General features: G+C 37.3%; 1 protein-coding gene across 6 annotated transcripts in view; it reads right to left on the reverse strand.

Annotated features, from left to right (window-relative positions):
* The window catches only part of LOC121030645 (sodium channel protein type 1 subunit alpha), a 150,800-nt gene that overhangs the window by 88,454 nt on the left and 47,151 nt on the right, over nucleotides 1-15,195 (reverse strand). Inside the window, exon 1 of one of the 6 annotated variants that reach the window (XM_040475266.1) lies at nucleotides 4,374-4,395. The exons of the other annotated variants lie outside the window; for them this stretch is intronic. The gene's annotated coding sequence lies outside the window, so the exon portion shown is untranslated. Of the gene's footprint in view, nucleotides 1-4,373; nucleotides 4,396-15,195 lie in introns of those variants that run through there. 6 annotated transcript variants of the gene reach the window in all.

Below are 15,195 nucleotides of genomic sequence, written 5' to 3' on the forward strand. Positions count from 1 at the left end.
AGCCACAGACTGGGATAAAATATTTGCAAAAGACAAAGCAGATAAAGGACTTTTACCCAAGATATACAGAGAAGCTCCCACTTGGGCCCTGGCTCCATATAATGGTGGAGATGATTTGAATTTTTTTAGGGCAGGGGCAATCATTTCTTTTTTTCTTTCTTTTTTTTTTTTGTACTTTTTATTTTTTTTGATGTTTATTTATGTTTGAGAGAGAGAAGGAGAGAGGGAGGGAGAGAGAGCGAGCATGAGCAGGGGAGGGGCAGAGAGAGAAGGAGACACAAAATCTGAAGCAGGCTCCAAGCTCTGAGCTGTCACCACAGAGCCCGATGCGGGGCCCAAATTCATGAACCAGGAGAACATGACCTGAGCTGAAGTGGGATGCTCAACCAACTGAGACACCCAGGCACCCCCAGGGGCAATCACTTCTGAGGCATGAGGAGACTTAGCAGCATTTCAAAACTGAAGAGTTATACTGTGTTCCTGTGTCTGAAATTCTTCCTGCTGGTACCACCAAGCTACAACTAAGGAGAAACACATTTCATGGCTTCCCTAGCTTCAACACCTTCACAGGTTTGTTTAGAAACTGTTTTTAATTTAATTGCACTAGAAATAATGTCAATACATTCTGGTTCAAAGGAAAAAATATATATAAAGAACTCTTAAAACCCTACAATAAGAAAACAATCAACATGATTTAAAAAATGATCAAAGACCTTAATGGACACTTTACCAAATAATATATACAGATGGCACATAAGCATAAGAAAATATGCTCCATGTCATATGTCATCAGAAAATGCATATTAAAATAGCAATGAAATACTACCCCCCACCTATTAGAATGGCCAAAATCTAAAATACTGATAACACAAAATGCCAACAAGAATGTGGAGTAATAGAACTCTCATTCGTTGTCATCTGGAAAGCTAAATGGTATAGCCACTTTGGAAGATGGCTTGCCAACTTCTTACAAAACAAAACTTACTCTTAGCAAGTAATCTAGAAATTGCCCTCTTTGGTATTTACCCAAATGAGTTGAAATCTTATGTCTACACAAAACCCCCCACGCAAATGTTTATAGCAGCTTTATTAATAAAAGTTGCCAAAATGTGGAAGCAATCAAGATGTCCTTCATAGGTAAATGGATCAATAAATGGTCGTATGTCCTGACAATGGAATACTATTTAGCACTAAAAAGAAATGAGCTATCCAGCCACAAAATGAGATGGAGGAAACTTAAATGCATATTACTAAGAGGAAAAGCCAATCAGAAAAAGCTACATAATGTATGAATCCAATTATATGACAGTCTGGAAAAGGCAAAATTATGGAGACAATAAAAAGATCAGTGGTTGGCAGGGGTTAGTGAGGAAAGAACCATGAATAAATGAAGCACAGAGGATTTTTAGGGCAGTGAAACTTTTCTGTATAATACTATAATGATAGATGCATGTCACTATACATTGTCCAAACACACAGAATGTTCAACACCAAGAGTGAGCCATAACGTAAACTGTGTACCTGGGGTGATAATAATGTGTTAATGTAAGTTCATCAATTACAGCAAAAGGTACCAGTCTGGTGTAGGACGCTGACAACAGACTGTGCTTAAACGAGGGCTGGGCATATGTGGGACCTTTGTACTTTTTGCTCAATTTTTCTGTAAACCTAAAAAATAGTTTATTTAAAAGGGGAAAAATACAAGTAATAAGTATTTCATATATACAATGTAAGAATTTTTTTTAAATCTTTAAAAAGACAAAAAAAAGTATAAGTGGATGGAAAGACATATGCTTTTCTTGGATAGAAATACAATATAATAAAGATACAAAATTTTCCTGAAGTAATTAATAAATTAAATATAGCCTTCACAAAAATAACAAGAAAATTTTAGAACTATACAAATTTGGAAAAATAAATTAAAAAAATAACCAGAATGTTCTTAATTAACTTTGCTTTCAAATTCCTCTTTACTGTAAGAGCTGTGTAAAAGAAAGTGTTTACAATTTCCAAATGATAGATTTCTTCCACTAATTTGTTTACTTATGTTTAGTTTTATTGTATTATAATCCAATAATGTAGTTTGTACCATTTCTGCTCTTTGGAATTTACTGAGATGCCTTTTTGTCCTAATAAAGGTTTGGTTTTTTTTTTTAATGACTTTTAAAGAACACAGAAAAATTTTATTTATTTTAAAGCTATAGAGTTTAGTATATCTCAATTAAATTTACCTTGTTTAGACCTTCTATATCTGTACATATTTTTGTTCTACTTGATCTATTTTGAGTTTGGAGTTTGGGAAATTAACGTCTGTTTTTTATGTGTTTCTGTTTATTCTTATACTCCCTGTGACTTTTGTTTTACGAATTTTAATACTGTGTTATTTGGTGTGTAGACATTGTTCCGGATCAGGTCTTTGGAGTGGATTGAACCCTTTCCTACCTTAAATAGTCCTCACCTCACTTTACTATCTTTCCCTCTGAGGACAACTTTGCTGTCATGTAATGACTCCTACTTTCTTCTTGTTTGCATTCATCTGGTATGTCGCTGCCCATCCATTTTGTTTCATCCTTTCCATTTTACTGCTTTAGTGACTTCCTTAATATGTATATATTTGGATTTTATATATAGGCATATTTTAACTACATATGATCATTGTGGACAATCACTGGCCTTCAAAGGGAATGCTGTGTTAGAGATCATTGCCCATGAGGTTGTGTAGATGGAACAGAAAGTTACTAAAAGCCTTCATATTTTCCAGAAATAGCCCATCTGAGAAAAGCCCTCCAGGCAAATCCTCCTAATTATTGGCTGTGAGTTCCAACTGGAGAAGTAAACGACCAGGAAGATAGAAGAAAAATGTTTTACACTGACAAATATGATCACTTGAACTATAATATATTAATTATAAATTAGTTAAGACACTAGAATTACATTTATATATCAGCAATTTCATGCATATTGTAATGACATCGTCACACTGAGACTAATGAAAGGGTTTTTGCGACTCTAAGTAGACCTTATATTCAAGTATCTATTTAAAAATAAACCTTATATTAATTATAGGAAGAAAGCTTTTTAAAATTATAACCTACCTACCCCTTGTTTATTTATGTAATATCTAAAAACTATCAGATATAATCCAATATTAATATTTTGTCAGTAACACTATGGAAAAATGTTCTAAATTATATTTGGAATTTGTACATACTTTGCTAAAAAATATAAAAATAAATCATGTGCCTAGGTGGCTCAGTCAGTTAAGTATCCGACTCTTGGTTTTGGCTCAGGTCATGACCTCATGGTTCAGGGGTGCAAGCCCCTGTGTGGGGTTCTGTGCTGACCAAGCAGGGCCTGCTTGAGGTTTTCTCTCCTTTTCTCTCTGCCCCTCTCCAGCTCATGCACACATGCTCTCTCTCTCTCTCTCTCTCTCTCTCTCTCTCTCTCTCAAATAAAACAAAATAAACTTTAAAAATCAATCAATCAATCAATCATGAGTTTTCCATTTACACTTGAAAAGGAACTTCAGTCTTTAGTGCAAACATTCATAACTGAATACTTTAAATGATCCTAATTTATGAAACTATACATAATCCAATATGGAAGGGAGGAACCTCACAGAATCTGTGGTTTTGGCTTACAGCTTTCTCTTTACAAGAGAAACAGCATTTAAATATATCTTTGAGTTGACAGAGAAGGCATTGCTAACTTTCAAAAGAGGTAAGACCATATAACTTTCTTGGTATAAAGACTGCAAAGAGACATACATGCATTTTCAAGAGGAATATGGATATGCATTTAGACAAAATAAAAAAAAGAACAAAAAAACGAGGTAACCATACAGCAAAAAATAAAAAGAAGTGCATGTTAACAGTCAGCAAATCTGAAAGAACAACAACCAAAAAAAAAAAAAAAATGTTGGGAATAAGTGTAGTGGGCAACAGAAACATGGAAGAAGAATGATTCTTTAGGAAGATAAGCAAAACAAGAGCAAAAGCCAGTTAGATAAGAGATCCTGAAGGAGATAAGAAAATCTAAAAAATAAATAAATAAATAAATAAATGGAAGCCAGAGGCTGTGGAAAAGAGGCAGTAACAGAACAAAGTAGAATTTGTCACTGGAAAGAAATAGTAAAGTGATAGCCCTCTATTAATTAATGTGGGTGAAAGAAGGATAAGGGGAAAATTTATTACAATGTAGAAATAATAAATAAAAGATGATATAATCTGGTGATCTGAAACTGATATGAAAAAGGGAAGCTAAATCAGTAGCGTTAGAATTACATTTTAGTAATGTCACACATTCTTAGAGGGCTTTGTAAAATATTTATACTGAGATAGCTTGGACTTGGTGGACAATGTGGTTTTGGTTACCTTTGCAGTGCAGATAGAGGTGCTTCATTTAAAGTAAGCTTAACTCATGAAGTCTCATAGTTCCAACTTCTTTGGCATCTGCATTTTTCCAACCGAACAGAAATGTCTACAATAGGTCAGAATGAAGCATTTCATCTTCACAGTGGCATTTCACCCAAAAGCCTTAAACATGAAGGCAATCTTATACATGCTTTGTATTTGAAGAAATTTGGCCTTTTATAGGTTAATAGCTATGTAACTTCTTTAGGAAAGCACCTCTAATCGTGACCAAGTGGGCCTGGCTGCGAAGGTCTGCTTAACTCTGGAGTTTGGCCTGCAGGCTTTCTTGGGCTTTCACACAAAGCTACACCCTCCAAACAAACTTCTATGAGGTATAAAAGTGGTGTTTTGTTACTTATCTGTCTTAGTCTCCTGTTTAATTTGTCTCTTGGTTCAGAATGTGGGTGAGAAAGAAAGATGCTATTTAATGTTCCCCCCAAGAGACTGCTAATGCCCACAACTGCGCATTCTAATGTCGTCGTGGGTTTAGGTGAAAATAGCATAACTGTTAACTTCTGATGAGATATTTTTGCTTCCACAATGTCCTTAAATTCTGTTGTTTTTTTTAAAGCCTAAAAGTAATCCCCCTCTCTACTGCCTGCCCCCCCACCCCGCCACCAACGTGCTGTGACAGTTCTCTATCTTCTCCAAGCTTCCACTGCTTCCATTATGAGTTATTAAATTAATTACTACTATTTTGTGCTTTATCTGGCCCTGGTAAGAATTTACAGGGAAAAAAAATCAATTGGCCAATTGATGAGTGAACTAAGCATACAAATATTTATGTTTTCTCAGGTTTTAGCTTTTAAGTTTTTCTTTACAGACAGAATACATATAATCCCTAATATAATAGTATTTTGATCCTGATATGGAACAAAGTCACTGGAGGCTACAAGACAGGCTTTCAGGCAGAGATTAATTACTTAGTTTGCTTCAACCTCTGAACTTCCGTAAGGTTAAGTAAGGTATTTTAAGAGAATCAAAGAGAAGTAAATCATAAAATTAAGAAATAGCAAATATTTAGAGATCATCCAATTCATCCCTATCACTTAATAAAAAACAAACTGACTCAAAGCAAAATTGACTTTTCTAATTTTGGAATTTATGTGTTTCTTACTTCCAAAATAAATATATGACATGTCCAGGGTCACACGGCTTATTGGCAGAACTGGAATCACAATTTTTAATTCCTGATTCCCAAACCCATGCCTGTCTATTTTTAACAGTTATGAAATAATTTTCAAGAACTTACATGATTTTAAACTTCAGTAAAGTATATACAAATATAATACTAGTAGCCACATTATACTAACATTCGCTCAAATTATATTCCTGGGAGACCCCCAAAACAAAGCTAGTAAATAAAGTATTTTGGCATAAATGGAGACTATCTTAGATATTCTGAAGAACAAAAGACATTTAAAAAAAGGTGATTGTAATAGTTAAGTTTAGAAACCATACCATAAAGGTTTAAAACCTGACAAACTGTATTTCTTCAGTCAATTTATATTTTACTTCAATAACTTTTGGTTACTTTCTAGAATTCATCTGCCCCACTTCAATTTCCCCAAAGGTTTCCGAACACCACAGTTATAATTATACAACATTTATGTATCTTGATCACCTTATACTATATAATTTGAGGTGGAAAAAATTCATAATACAATTCTGTCCCTAATGTGGTTTGATTTTCATGCTGAGGAGAAAAGAGACAGCCTCCTGCCGAAATGACTATCAGCTCCTGTACCATCCCATTACTATTCTGGGCACATAAACCATCTGGGCATGGAAAGTCATGAAGACTTTCAGTTGATTTTGCTACCCACTTTACAAAAGAATGTTACTGCCAATAATAATAAAAAATAACTAGGTAAAATGTTATTTTTACAGTTGTGATCTCACATAGCTCTTTTTTTTAACACCCAAGAAGGAAATTGGTTTTTACATAGAATTTCACCAGCTTATAAAATATTGTCTTACAAATTTCTTTTCTAGAAATAGTCTGCTTGGTATGTGTATAATAAAAGTATTTTATTTGATTTTTAATAATATCCATTTTTAGTATTATAATTGGCATTCACTAAATAACATATTTCATCCATGTGATTAAAATACTTACATTCTTTAAAAAGTTTGTAATCCATCTCTAAATTGTCATGCTATATGCAGATTACACTTAAAATAAGGTCACATATCTAACATACATTGACATCTACATTGTATATTTTGAGAGTACTTTTCAGTATATTTTAATATTAAACCATGAGTTACAAGATTCACTCAATCCACTAGTGTCTTGGTCGATTCAATATCAATAAAGTACTTTGTTCAAATGGACATCATTTACTACTCTGTTGAATAGATGACCTATATTTAGATCAGATGTTAAAGCGAAGTTAACACAAAGAGTGGAATTAAAAAGGGTCATACATCGAACTAAAATAAAACTATATTCTAGGGATGTCTAGAATCAAGAAATATATAATGCATTGCTTTTTTATTAATAAGACTGGGCAATTATTGGGCATTTTTCCTCATTGTATAACTATTGAATTAAATGTTTAGAAAAACAAAATTGGACCTAATGTTCCAATCCCATCAATTAGAGTTAACTTTGAATATAATCCTAGTCTGGCAATATGTTTGAGGCAGTATTTAATGAATCAAAAAACAAAATACATTGACTCATTCAAATCAGTTCCCATAATGTGCTTGACCAAACATATACTGTTGTAGCCCAAACGCTTATATTCCTGCTCCACAGAGAACTTTCCTACTCAAATTTAGCTCTAATAGATACTATCCTGTCTTTAATCCTATTGTCCTTTGCTCTATGGTAAATTTTATTAGACAAAATAGTTCACTGGGTCCAGTTGCATGGGCAATTGCTATCTCCATACTATGCTTTTAACAATCAATTTATTTCTTGAATTCCAGAAACCATTCAACTACTACCCATTACAGGACATATCTTGCACTTAGTGTATCCCTGGGTAAACAGATGCATTGATGGTAGGCATGTATGTGTCTTAGACATGCACTGAGAGCCTTAGCCTTTAGAAACTGGTTACATGGTGGCAAGTTTATTGAAATATAAATTTGTGTGCGCTCTCTCTCTCTCTCTCTCTATATATATACACACGTATATATACACACGTATACACACACACACACATATATGTATATACATGTGTGTGTGTGTGTGTGTGTATTTATCATTTCAAGCAAATTGAATTGTAAGGTCTTTATTACCTCATGAATTTTAGTAGAGCAGTAAACAGAAGCTGCTTGAAGTCCATGATTTCTTCTTTCTGGGTGAACTCTTACAAATATGATGTTAGAAGTCCCAAGAACAGGGAGATGGGGGAGGGAGTTGCTGCACTGAAGAGTCAGAGTCTCTAGATGGGGAAGGGGATGGCAATGCCTTAGACAGGCAAAAAAAATCTCGGTGGGGGGGGGGCAGCTGGCAGGGGAGATCCTTGACGGGGAAAATCTTAGTCTTGCCCAAAACTCCTCTTTACATTAAGCATTGCACACAGCAGCAGACCTAATGGACCTGAAGGGGTGAACAGGGTGCCTCAATTGTATTCAACTGTGGTAGAAGTGGGATCATCTGCTTCCCCTAAGAGAATCCCCTAAGGGAATCTCCACTAACTGCCTTGCGACTTGCAGCCCATCCAGGTCAGTGGTGTTCCTAGAATGTACTTCCTCGCCCCATTGTCCCTTGACCCAGTGACTTGCTTTGTCCAGTGGAAGGTGAGAAGACCAACAATCTTCAACCACACAGAAGCTTTCCAGGCAATGCTGTGGTTCCACTCAGCCTTATTCTTTTGTTTTTTTAACGTTTATTTTTGAGAAAGAGAGAGAAAGAGAGAGATTGTGTGTGTGAGTGGGAGAGGGACAGAGAGAGAAAAAGAAAGAGAGAGAGAGAAAGAGAGAGAGAGAGAGAGAGAGAGAGAGAGAGAGAGAGAGAATCTGAAGCAGGCTCCAGTCTCTGAGCTGTCAGCACAGAGCCTGATGCTAGGGTCAGACCCATGAGACGTGAGATCATGACCTGAGTGAAGTCGGACGCTTAACTAACTGAGCCACCCAGGGGCTTCACTTCCAGTCCTATTCTTTTCCCTCTGTCCCGAGAATGGCATGTTTCAAATAGAGGTTGCTCCTTCAGCCTGTGTCCTAGAACAGGAAGATACATGCGCAGAACTGCCAGAAGCCAGGAGCCACTAACAAGTTTGTGAATCCCTGAAACTTCATGGTGATATAACAAGCAAATCTGACTAATCTGTCAGTGAAAGCCACTAATCAATGACCAGACTGCTAAGGTTTTTCAACAAATGATACAGAAACATATCTCTCAAACTCAACTTTTGACCGAGATTCACACCTGCTCTAGTTTAATAGGTTCTGTCGACAGTTCAGTCTTGAAGAACATAAATATCATTAGGGCGTTTTGTTTGTTTGTTTTGCCTTGTCTTGTTTTCCCTCAGAGAGAAGATAGTCATAAAAAGTAGGATGGTGGATAGCCCACATTATAAATCTCGTGAAATTCAAGATCTCTTCTTCATCATCATACTCAGGCTAACTTAAGCTAACTTAAGGCTAACTCTCTGGCACGACTTTAATTAGTTTGTGTTAAGAATATAGCAATAGCCTTAATTATAAACAAATTATTTAAATTAAAATCTCCTAGTAAAGAAGTCTTTTATGTTTGAAAATAAATACTCTTGTTTTGTTGGGTGAGTCGTCCGGCCACAGAGGTTTGGGAAGATAAAGAGAGTAAGAAGTCTCATTGGGCTGTGTCTGTGGTTGCAGATTTGGAGATACTGAGTGTGAAGTGAAAGCACTGAAAATCTCCCACGCCTGTGTGTCATGGGAAGAGGGAGGCACTGCCTGAGCCCAGGTTATACATGGTGGGTTTTAAGTTTTTTGTTTTTTTTTTTCCAACGTTTATTTATTTTTGGGACAGAGAGAGACAGAGCATGAACGGGGGAGGGGCAGAGAGAGAGGGAGACACAGAATCGGAAACAGGCTCCAGGCTCTGAGCCATCAGCCCAGAGCCCGACGCGGGGCTCGAACTCCCGGACCGCGAGATCGTGACCTGGCTGAAGTCGGACGCTTAACCGACTGCGCCACCCAGGCGCCCCTACATGGTGGGTTTTGAACAAAGTGGACCATGGAGGGGGCAGAAGTACAGTGGCCAGTGCTGTTCATGTGCTCACCCTTCCCTTTCTCCTTGCTCATTTTTTTTTCCTCTTCCAAGTCTCCCTGATGCTCCACTTCCTTCCTTTTCCTCAGCCCCTCATGTCACTTCTGTTGCTCATCTTTCCCACACACCTCACCCTTCCCTTCTGTTTGTAGTGATGTCAGGAGTCCCTTCAATGTTTTTCGAAAACCACTGTCGAAAAGTATTTATTTTTTATTTTATTTTTTTTAATTTTCTTTTTCAACGTTTATTTATTTTTTTTTGGGACAGAGAGAGACAGAGCATGAACGGGGGAGGGGCAGAGAGAGAGGGAGACACAGAATCGGAAACAGGCTCCAGGCTCTGAGCCATCAGCCCAGAGCCCGACGCGGGGCTCGAACTCACGGACCGCGAGATCGTGACCTGGCTGAAGTCGGACGCTTAACCGACTGCGCCACCCAGGCGCTCCTCGAAAAGTATTTTAATATAAATCTCACAAAGATCCAGACGGAATGAATGCCATTATTCTTGCCGCTCTCTCTCAGGCAATGCAAGTCATTTGTGCCCATGGTGCCAGTAAAGGTGGGAGTTATGTAGCTATAAGTAGCAGCCAGGGAAATAGTGATCGAGTCAGCATTTTTCCTTTGCTATGGGACAATAATGGGAGAGAGAAGAAAAATCAGGCTTACTCGGTACAATTCCTGTTGAGGGGTGAAGAAGTCAACACTAGCATTTTAGCACAAGATGTTGGGGGAAAAACTGTCATGCTCCCTCTTTGCCAATATCTACTTTGATAACCATGTCACTGGAATAATGCAGTATTTTCAATCAATATGTAAATTCTTCCAGGTCTCATGGCATGTGTGATTAGACTTTGGTAGCATCTTTACTGAATGTCTAGGCATTAGCGTGTTTGAAAACTCATAGTTTTGGGGTGCCTGGGCGGCTCAGTTGCCTAAGCATCCATCTCTTGATTTTGGTTCAGGTCATGATCTCACGGTTCATGAGATTGAGCCCTGAATCTCTCATGGAGCCTGCTTGGGATTCTCTCTCCTACCCCTCCCAAGCTCGTTCTCTTTCTCTCTTTCTCTCCCTCTCAAAATAAATAAACTTAAAAAAAAAACTCATGCTTTTTATTTTTTATGGCTTTCCCGCTTGATTTTTATGTGCTTTGTCTAAACAACCCAGGGTGTAAAACAGTTCAAAAGAAGTTCTTGAACTGCGGTAGTCAGAAGCGTGTTTAAATGGTGTTATACAGAAAATGTCCTAGAGGGTGGAATTCTGCTCAGGGAGTTCCTCTTTAGCATAAACTCAACTTGCAGTTACTCTTCAAGGGAATTCACGTGAAACCACCTCATCACACAGTCAAAGTGCCCAGAGCACAGCTGACATATGGAGAAATACAGCACAAAACCAGGAGCAGCTGGGTTGAGGAAGGGCAGAACTCCCTGGGAAAGAATGAGAGAAAGACACGGAGGAGAAGGGGAGAGGAGAGGAGTCCACACAAACTAATCACCCCGAGGCACGAGTACCTGGTGTTTGACACTTCCACTTTTCGAAATAGCTTAAAGACAAAGGCAACCTTATGAGAAATTGAGCCCGGAAGTGATCAGAGCTGCAGAAATTCAATTGATAAAGACTGTATGTATGAACTCTGAACACTGAACAATTATAGGCAAAGTAATAACATTATCTGCAACTGTTGATATGAACTCTTGTTCAAAGAAGAACCATCATTGGTACAAGGTAAGCTGAAAGAACTTGTAGAAAATTGATCTTGAAAGATGAAAGATAGAGATAACTTCCTGATTCAAAAACTCACTATATTGAACTTGCTGTATATGCCATTTGTCATCTATCCTATAAAATTTGCTTAACTTATTACACATAGTACTTCTGTTAACTGTTTGTAGCCTGTAGCGTGAATTCAGTCATTCTCACTATATTCCCTCTGTGGAATACTGGTCTGGGTTGAAGTGGCACTCTAGGTATCGCTATAGTTTTATTTAGATTGAGTGTCCTCCAGCTGACGAGTATCACAGATTTATATAGAGTGGACACTACCAGATGTCCAGCACGTCTGTCACAGTGGAGCCCTAGCCAGGTCTATTCCTGTCTTGTTTGTAACACATGGTATGTGCAATCAGTGTTATTCTTTCCTCATATATTTACTGAATGCACACCACATACCATATATTTACTGAACGCAGGGCTGTGAAGGATATAAGTTGGGAAGGGGAAAAGAACAACATTGGAAATAATGGAATGTAAGCAAATTCCTTTTACAAGCCGCTTTATGAAATAGACGGTAGGCCACATGGGGAATTAGGTATTTATGATCTTAATGGATTCATTGTTTTAGTCCCAGAGAAGAGGGAAATGGACATGGAACACTGAAGCACTGAAAATTGGACACCTTTCTTAACCTCACAAGTCAAGTCAATGTGTGTGTATGTGCAGTGAACTGCAATGCTGTTCTGAATTATTATCAGTAAACCATGTTTTAATAATTGGGCAACCATTGTGTCATCTGTATTCACCGTCTCACACAGAATTATGAGGCCAGAGTGATTTTCCTCTAATCTGGATGCACATTTTAATGTTCATATCATTTAAAGATATTTTTGGCACATCAATCTGAATGTTAATAAACATGTGAGACAAGAAAACATAAAGTTCAATGCATGTCCTACATTCTTTCCACCTGACCACTCTTTGTGGTTATCACTACCTTTCTGTCAGATGTCAGTGATGAAGAACCAGAAGGAGATAGTTAAAACAAAAAATTCTTTAAAAAAAAAAAGCCATACTTTTTGGATCCATTTCTGTTCTTCCATCTCAAAATGTTTTCTAACATTCCTTAGGTACTGAGAACAATTTCCTTTTTGTTATCTTCATAGCAGGTAGCAGCTGAAGTTGTTTAAATATATGCATTGTTAAATAAAACCTTATAAGTAATTTAAATACTATTGTTACATTCCACTAAAGCTTACATTCAAATTATTTTTCCTTCTGCTTAAATTCCCAACTATTTCTTGCCTGCTACTCCACTCTGACCCCCAGTCGAGTCTCAAATCCCCTGGGCAAGCAGGGCATTATTGTTGTCAAAATGTTATAGAGTTGGTCTACAAAAATGCTAGATTTGCAGCGATAGCTACTGTTCTTTCTAGGTGGAGTGCTGGATGGGGGAAACATAATTGTGTCCAAAGACCAACTTTCTAAACTGATTGGAGGTAAGAGAGCCAACTCCAGCTCAAACCATGGAGGATAGTAGTAACCACCATGATAACTTAAGAAGAAGGTTGCCAGAAAGAAAAAATGACACCCAGATTTGAACACAGATAAATAACAGACACTCTCTCTCTCTCTCTCTCTTTGAGAGAGAGAAAGTGCAAGAGTCGGGGAGAGGGGCAGAGGGAGACAGAATCTTAACAAGACTCCATGCTCAGTGCGGAGCCTGACTCAGGGCTCGATCCTATGACCCTGGGATTGTGACCTGAGCCAAAACCAAAAGCTGGATGCTCAACAGACTGAACCACCCAGGAGCCCGCAAAGTCTCTCTTTTTTAATATAAGCATATCCTATACAACATTTGGGGCATACTTATATAAAAAAAATATTCATTGTTTATCTGAAATTCATACTTAACTGGGCATTCTGTATTTTTGAAGAAATTTTTAGCTTCTGTGCTAAAAATTCACTTTTAGCATTGCCTAAAATTCATTTAGTGAACATTTTCAGTTACCAAGCAATCCCTTTTAAAAGACAAGTATCTCTAGTAAGTATGAGTTGTTCATATATCGCATGAATTAATTTAAAGAGACTGCTTGTTTCTCAATGTCTAACTCATTTCTCTGCATCAAAGTGACTTAATCCATCAGATTGAGGATCTCAGGATTCTTTTTTGGTGGGAAGAGGTACAGCGTGGGGTGGGGTGGGAACTGTTAATTTTAGTGGAAGGATACTCTGGATGAACTAATTTTAGTGGGGATTCTCTGATAAAAAAAAGTCAAACGCCAGGGAGAAAGAATGGAATGGGAGTAGAGAATAAGGTAGCAGTCCCAGACAGAACTCATTTATTCTAGAATTGTTCTTGAAGACAGCCCTTAACTGATGAGGGGAATCAGTAGTGGGCTTTATTTTTCACAAGTGGATAATGGTTAAATGTTAAGACAGTCACGAGCAGATTTTCATCAATGGGGGAAAGATGGCAGTAAAAATAAAACAGCAAGACAGATCAAGTTTACTAATTTCATGATGGCCTCACTATGTGTAAATCATGGTGGTTAAATGAATAATATTGGCCTCTATTTTTAACAAAAATCTCAAATAGAAGGTTCTGACAAGAAAGTTCATGCATAGATAATATGTACTTCCTCCCATGCTATATAGTCACATCTCTTCCATTAAAAAGAGGATGAACTATCCTCAAAGGTTTGGGTAGTGCATCTTTCCACATCAGTGACTTGTCGCCTTTGTTGATTTTATCACTTTCCTCTTGACTCAAGAGGTCATATACGTACACATTCAAGAACAGAAGAAAGAGAAGGTAATTCAGATCACTAAGGAAGAAACTGCTGAACATGAATAGCCGTAATAAGGAGGAAAGTGCTCTTAAACATTTGTGTGAGTCACACACCTCTAAGAGGTAAAGCAATTATACACCGCCTACAGTCTTAGATTATACGCTGCCTACAGTCTTCGAGGTGATGCAGTGCATTCCAAGCAAAAGGGAAGGGATGAATAAGAATCCTGCAACATTTAGCTCTTCTTGAACAGTCCGGCTCTAATGCTATCCCCGGTCACCGCAGTCCTGGTGAGTCCTTTACCATTCACTAGGCACGAGACAGATATTTTCTTGTAAAATGTTACTAATATGTCATACATCTACCTAGCTACAAAGCCCTTTTGCCTCTGGTAACACCCAGAAGAGTAACATACTTAATAGGCCCTCCAAAACTTTTGGTTAATTGAATAATTGTCAATTAAAATTCATATTTTAAAGCAAAATCTCCTATACTCTGAACTGCAAAATTTAATATTTTATATTACATTATGAGTTGGCCTCTGGACAATATGATGTTCCTTCCACCTAACACTCTACCCAGAAAGGAATAGTAGCTGTCACACAAATATTTGATGTATTAGATTATATTTATTCATATTGTTATTTGTTACTCCTAACTAGACAATCTATATTTAAAATTTCATTTTCCTAAGATTTCTGCTTCAAAATAACAGCATTTACCAAAATTAATTCAAGCTACAATCACATTCTTTTTCAGTTACTAGCATTTTATTGAACCACAATCTTCATGAAACTTGACAGGACATATGGACCAACCTGCATTGTATTTTCATTTTTTGCTCTCTCTTGAACAACGACTTTTATGGGAAAGAGAGCTGAACAGCTGCCTGACTTATGGGGAAAGTTCTATAACACACAGCTTTGCAGCAGAGTATTAATGCAGTACAGAGATGCGGTAGAAAAGCTGGAAATCAAATCATTTCTTTCTGGAACAGCCCTGCTTGCTGTCAGCTGAGATGAAAAAGAACTTTCCTTTCCTCTCCCCTCCCCTCCCCTCCCCCCCTCTCTCCCTT

This window comes from Herpailurus yagouaroundi, unplaced genomic scaffold (assembly GCF_014898765.1).
Source record: "Herpailurus yagouaroundi ecotype Mexico unplaced genomic scaffold, PumYag 140, whole genome shotgun sequence".
NCBI classification, from domain to species: Eukaryota; Metazoa; Chordata; class Mammalia; order Carnivora; family Felidae; genus Herpailurus; species Herpailurus yagouaroundi.